At 37.6% G+C, this 6000-nt stretch overlaps 1 protein-coding gene across 2 annotated transcripts in view; it reads right to left on the bottom strand.

The window, feature by feature from the left end:
* Nucleotides 1-295: 295 nt before the first annotated feature.
* The window catches only part of LOC135468496 (2-oxoisovalerate dehydrogenase subunit beta, mitochondrial-like), a 105662-nt gene continuing 99957 nt past the window's right edge, over nucleotides 296-6000 (bottom strand). For both annotated transcript variants that reach the window (XR_010444232.1, XM_064746780.1), the window contains one exon: nucleotides 296-2475. The gene's annotated coding sequence lies outside the window, so the exon portion shown is untranslated. The remainder of the gene's footprint in view (nucleotides 2476-6000) is intronic.

Below are 6000 nucleotides of genomic sequence, written 5' to 3'. Positions count from 1 at the left end.
CAATGACCCAAGAGTCTCTCGTGTAAGTCTAACTTATGCTGGCTTCCGATCTACTAGCGATTCGATGATGGTCGTGGGTTTCCCCGGCCTATGCATGGTCTCCTCCTACCATAAAACTGGTTGCAGTCATATAAGTGAAATATTCCTGAATACGGTGTAAAATTCTTGTGAAATAAGATGCATGATGCAGGCCTAGTGAAAGTTGGGCGAACGGCAAGCACTTTAGTCAACTCAAGAAAGTAAAAAAATAATACAAAAAAAAACCCTTCCACACAATGACTCATAGTTCACACTTTTATTTGAAGATCTGACTGACAAAAACCCATACGTTTATATCGCTATTTCATACGTCTTTGCAAATATTCTAACCATGTCATACACCAAACTATACTGAAAAAACCCCCTTTTTTACATAAAAAAGGGACAACAGATATGTCACATATGTAAAGTTCTTAGGTCATGAGGCACATTTTTACACTGAACTTCACACAACCTTTGTATCACATGATGTCACAGCTCCACAAACAAAACATAACACGACTAGCTGCGGTGACTGTCAGCTGGAGGTGGGTTCAAAAATTCAAACACACTAATGCGTTCTTTACAACCGATTCTGTGAAGTTTATTTCGAGATGTTGGTTTGTATATACAAAAGTTTGAGGCCAGCTCATGTCTTTATTTTACAGGATACAGGAGCTAGCAATAAAGAACTCGTATAGTCAGAGTAACCAGATGATCTCACGAAAAACTGTCTTAAAATACTTTTGAGGGTTCGAGCTTATTTCTGCCCACAATGTATTTGTCTGTCAAACAGACATTTTCCGAATTAAGCACCCCTATAGATTATTTAGTCTCAGGAAAGTAGACTAAAAATGGATTCTTAAAAAGAGAGATGACAATGAAATTCCGTTTCTTGCTTTTGGTGTAGAAAAGAAGACCCTGAATTAATAACACATCTTCATAACAATACTGACTCATGCAATGATGGTCGTTCTGTAAATGACAGAAAGTTGACGAATCCAAATTTTATATACAATATACACATGTATGAGGTGTAACAACTGACTTTTGCGAAATTGCAATATTTAGCAATCTTATTACATGAAAAGAAATTACATACACCTGCTTCGGCACTACTATACATGACAAGATCAGAAGAAAATGACCGATAAGTACACACTGGACACTGGCATGAAGGATTCATTGCTACACTGACACAAGAGCTCCTAGTAGCTATGTAGCTATGCAGGTAAGTGCATGTGAGGTAATGCATGTGATTTGGTACTGTAGCCTGCTGACCATTAAGTTATATAGCTAATCTGTCTCCAATACCAAGCACTGTCTAGGTGGCCTTTTTTTTTAAATGTTAAAGTTTGAGATAAAAAAAAACGATCCAAATGTGGATCAAGAGATTTTACAATTCACACGCAACTTACACACTACTTAGCCGTTTAGTTTTAGATATCAAACTGACAGATGGTCTTCAATAGGAAGGATGCAGGCCTACCTTGTGTCAGACAAGATTTCAAAGTTCAGCTGTACACATTAGGAACCTGTTCAACAAAACTTAAAGTTCAGGAAGCTACTGAAGTCGGTACCCGCAGTCCAGCTTGGAGTGTTTGCTGAGAAAAACTGAAGTTAAACACTATATAGGACTTATGATACTCAAGCTCGAGGAACTCAGAAGAAGTTTAGTTAAACCAGGAGAAGAACAGGAAATGAAGCAATGTTTGGAGCATCATATTACACACAACAAATGCAAGCACCGGCAACTCTTCATTAATACACTGAGTACAAGTAAATCCTTAAAAATCATTTTAACCCCGAGATTCCTTTCACTATATTGTTCATATGAAACGGCAAATATTTGTTTTTTTTTTTTGTTTTTTCTTGAGAAGGACACATAATTAACAGCTAACTCCTTAAAAACATTATGAGTGCCCACCACCTTAATTGACCCTTAAATACCAATGTGTTTCATGAAACTATAGCTATTGCTGTAAAATAAGCCAATTTCCAACAGCAAACATGCACCCTTTATATAAATAAATCACGAAAGGGCAGATTCCACAAAGCCAGTTTTTACTTATGTCAAAATTTGACACTTGACTGAAGCATTTATTCTTGGACCCGAGTGAAAATTTGGAACAGTTTTCTGGTCTTTTTGTTACGACAGGTCTGTACAAATTTGCGCTTACTGGGCATGAAACTAAGCAAGCTGATGAATACTTAAATTTTTACTTAATCCAAAAATGGCTTTGTGAAATCGGCTCCATAGATGTCCATAACATCTACGATGTCTTAAATACACATATATTATGATCATTCCAAAACGTTCGACATTTTGATTTTGAGTATCAGTTCCAAATTAAGTTCCAATTCTGAAGGAAACTCATCTGGCAGGAGTACGGCAGAAGCTTACTTTTCTCCTTGCACTGGTTCACTAGCAAACAGCTTATTTTGGGTACCGGTACCCTGAAAGTATAAAAATAAAGTACATAATGTAGACGCATAAATATGAATATTTTAAGAATAATTTAAACAGCATGGACATATTTGTCTTTATAGCTTAACACAGCTATGGTGACAAAAATGCACCATACTTAAAGGTCAAATCTCAGTCCAGAAATTTAAGTTATTTTATACCTACAATCAGATCATACAACTAGTCACATCACAAACTGTATAGCCTTGTAGACCTGACATGAAGGCAGACCTTTACTCAGGTCTACTTTTTTGTCACCAAGTTCAACTGACCTGTGACTAAAATTGGGCAGCTTAATTCCCTCTTTGATAACTGGGACAGCATATAAGGTAACCAAATGCTCAGAATAAAATTTTCAAGTCCTGTGAGCTGATTGCCATGGTTATACTCATTTTCCATATTTCTGGTTCATGTATATCCTTTTTTCTGAAAAAAGATGCTTTCAAGTTAGTTTGAACGGTAGAATGATATTCTACTGTGAATTTCAACATGTTTCACAAGTACTATTTCACCGCCTTCAATTCCGAAAATGCACTTTTTTCAATAATGATTTTTTTTAAGGCAAATACACTACTCGGGATCAGTTCCCTGAATTTACAAGAAATTGCTCAGTATATATAACACAATCAAATCAAAAAGGACGTAAAAAATCTGATATGCATGTACAGATAATATTTACACAAGCTCTGTTGAGTCGCAGAGTGTATAGCTGTCGTATACAATAGGTACAATGCTGAGCCATTCACCCTGGCCACAGCTCCTCACTGTGTAGGCCTACAGTTTAATTAGGTACAAGTGTCAAACCACACACTTCTGCACTCCATAAATCACTTCAGCTCGGTATCTTCGGGGAGCTGTGCACGGCGAATGGCCAGACAACGTACCGACGCCACATGACACAATCTCTTTGGCAAATATCCAGCCAAAATCAGAAGGACATGGGATATGTTACACCTGTACAGTCGTCCTATTTTAACCTCAGCCACATGGACACATGATCATGCATCCCTGTTTCGGTTTCACAATGAACAAAAGTTGGTGATTGCACAACATGCTGAAAACTGCTGAGAAATCACTGATATCACGTCTGAGAACATGTGACATGTACCCTAAATCGGTGACAAAATTCAACCTGACATACAGCAATTTTAGGTGTATCAGACGAATGTCATCTCACCTGGACTAGCTATAAAACTTTTATACTTTCTGTGAAGCTCAATGTGCCCTAGCCCCTGATCAATGAAGTTTAAATTTCAAAATCTCGTGAATTATGTTTTCAAACTGCATCTTAAGGTAATACTTTACTGGTCAAATTTGTTGAGAATTTAGGGTACTATATTTATCACTGACCCAGAATCTACAGCCTAGAATTGAAGCTGTAAACAAACACTGAAGAGCTCCAAACTGTCAGTAATGTTCTGATACTGCACAAGTTCAGACATTGCTTTGACAAATAGCACTACATGAACGGGTTGCACAGCATCAAACCGTCTTGTTCAATGGCTAAAGACAATTACAATTTTTTACTGCACAAATATATGCAGTTACCAATATGTCCAGATTTTTCTGTCAAATATACTTATTATGACACTACATGATCTCTCCAGGCATTTCCACCATTTCCAAACCAGCAAGACAATCTTAGACACCATCTACTATCTGCTGAATTTAATCCTTATTTAACACATAACTGTAAATCTTCAACCTTACTGACCTCTAAACCGCTTTTATTTTCAGTGAAATTCAAAAATACAATTGTTATCAAAGTGATGCTAAAAGCATTCGTTCTGGGTCATTAAATCTGTAAGCTTCATAAAACTGTGCAAATTAGTTCTCTATATCCTATTATAAGCTCTCTCACAGTATTTCAAAATACTTTTAGCAGAGGCAGTCGAAAAGGTTGAAGAATTAGGGTATAGGCCTTGTACCAATTTAATTAAGCCACTAAACCCATTAAGCTCTCAGTGTAATGTAAACAACTGTACTTGTCACACTCTATATATTCTCTTCTCCAACTAAATTGCTGAGCTAGTTTTCTAAACTCTTTCTTTGTGCAAACAATTTCATGGTAATAGGTAACCAGATAGGTGACAAGGAAACAGCTCTTTTGTTGAAGGCACATAAATGTAAAAGAGAATGGTTTGAAACCTTAAATTAGGTATATCAAAATAAAAAAAAAAAATAATAAAAAAAAATAAAAAAAAAACCCAAAAAATCCATTATTTTAAAATGTGATAGCTCTTCAGTTTAAATAATAACATATTATTCAATTAAATTTGAGAGGTTATTTGCTTCATAGGGTTTGCTTAGAGATATACTCAGGTGAGTCAAAGTGTAGCAAACATTTCTTTAAAAAAGTGGTTCAGAACTGGGTTAATTATACTGGCTGTATAGAGGGTGGGGGTACCTTGACACACTTGTGTGTTATCTGTATACTCCACCCTGTTCAATGGTCTTACATGGCAAGTCTAACCCCCCACCCTGCCTGTCTAACCACCATTAGCCTATATACACAGAGCCATGAAGTAAATGCAAGCAGACAAACCTCCTGGCCAGAGCATGCCAAGAAGACAAAACTCCTGATCTCAGCTTGCCAAGCAGACAAACCTCCTGACCTGAGCATGCCAAGCAGACAAACCTCCTGACCAGAGCCTGCCAAGAAGACAAACCTCCTGACCAGAGCATGCCAAGCAGACAAACCTCCTGACCGGAGCACGTCAAGCAGACAAACCTCCTGACCAGAGCATGCCAAGCAAACCTCCTGACCAGAGCATGCCAAACAAACAAACCTCCTGACCAGAGCATGAAAAGCAGGTCATTTCAATGCAGTCATCCTGCAACAGTTACTTTCAATGTCAGCTCCCTGAAACTGTTTTATACCTGAATTTGTTCTTTTAAGCATACCGAAAGGCACATTTTAATGTAATGGATGGAACAATATTGTATCCCGTCTGGATGCCAGATTCACAATTCCAAGAGACTCACTGTTCAAGATGGTGTGGGGGGGGGGGGGGGGGGGGCAATACAACTGTTGCACAGAAACCAATGACCAATCAAAACCAAGGAAATCATTAAATATGCAAAACATATAACGGTTGCACAAAATTTTCTTTTATCAAAACTGGACACTATTTGGATAAGTCTTTGCATGCAAACCAAATTAAGGCATGACAGACATAAACAGACAAGCTAGGCACCGTAATAAAGAGGTGACTAATGTTCATCAAAACATTAACTAGCTACTACAATTTACTTATTTCATCGGTGTAACGTAACACTGTACTTAAAAATATTTCACTAATATGATGGAGGGCTACCCACGAAAATCCTCAGGTTGCTGTCAGACATGGAACTCCTACAAACTTGCAGCCATATATCAAATATTTATTTTATTTATTTGATTGGTGTTTTACACCGTACTCAGGAATATTTCACAGCCTCCAGCATTATGGTGGGAGGAAACCTGGCAGGGGAAACCCACAACCATCCACAGGTTGCTGCCAGACCTTCCCCCG

The sequence above is a fragment of the Liolophura sinensis genome, chromosome 1 (genome assembly GCF_032854445.1).
Source record: "Liolophura sinensis isolate JHLJ2023 chromosome 1, CUHK_Ljap_v2, whole genome shotgun sequence".
NCBI classification, from domain to species: Eukaryota; Metazoa; Mollusca; class Polyplacophora; order Chitonida; family Chitonidae; genus Liolophura; species Liolophura sinensis.
The sequence above is the reverse complement of the archived record's forward strand: the minus strand, read 5'-3'. Positions and strand labels throughout refer to the sequence as shown.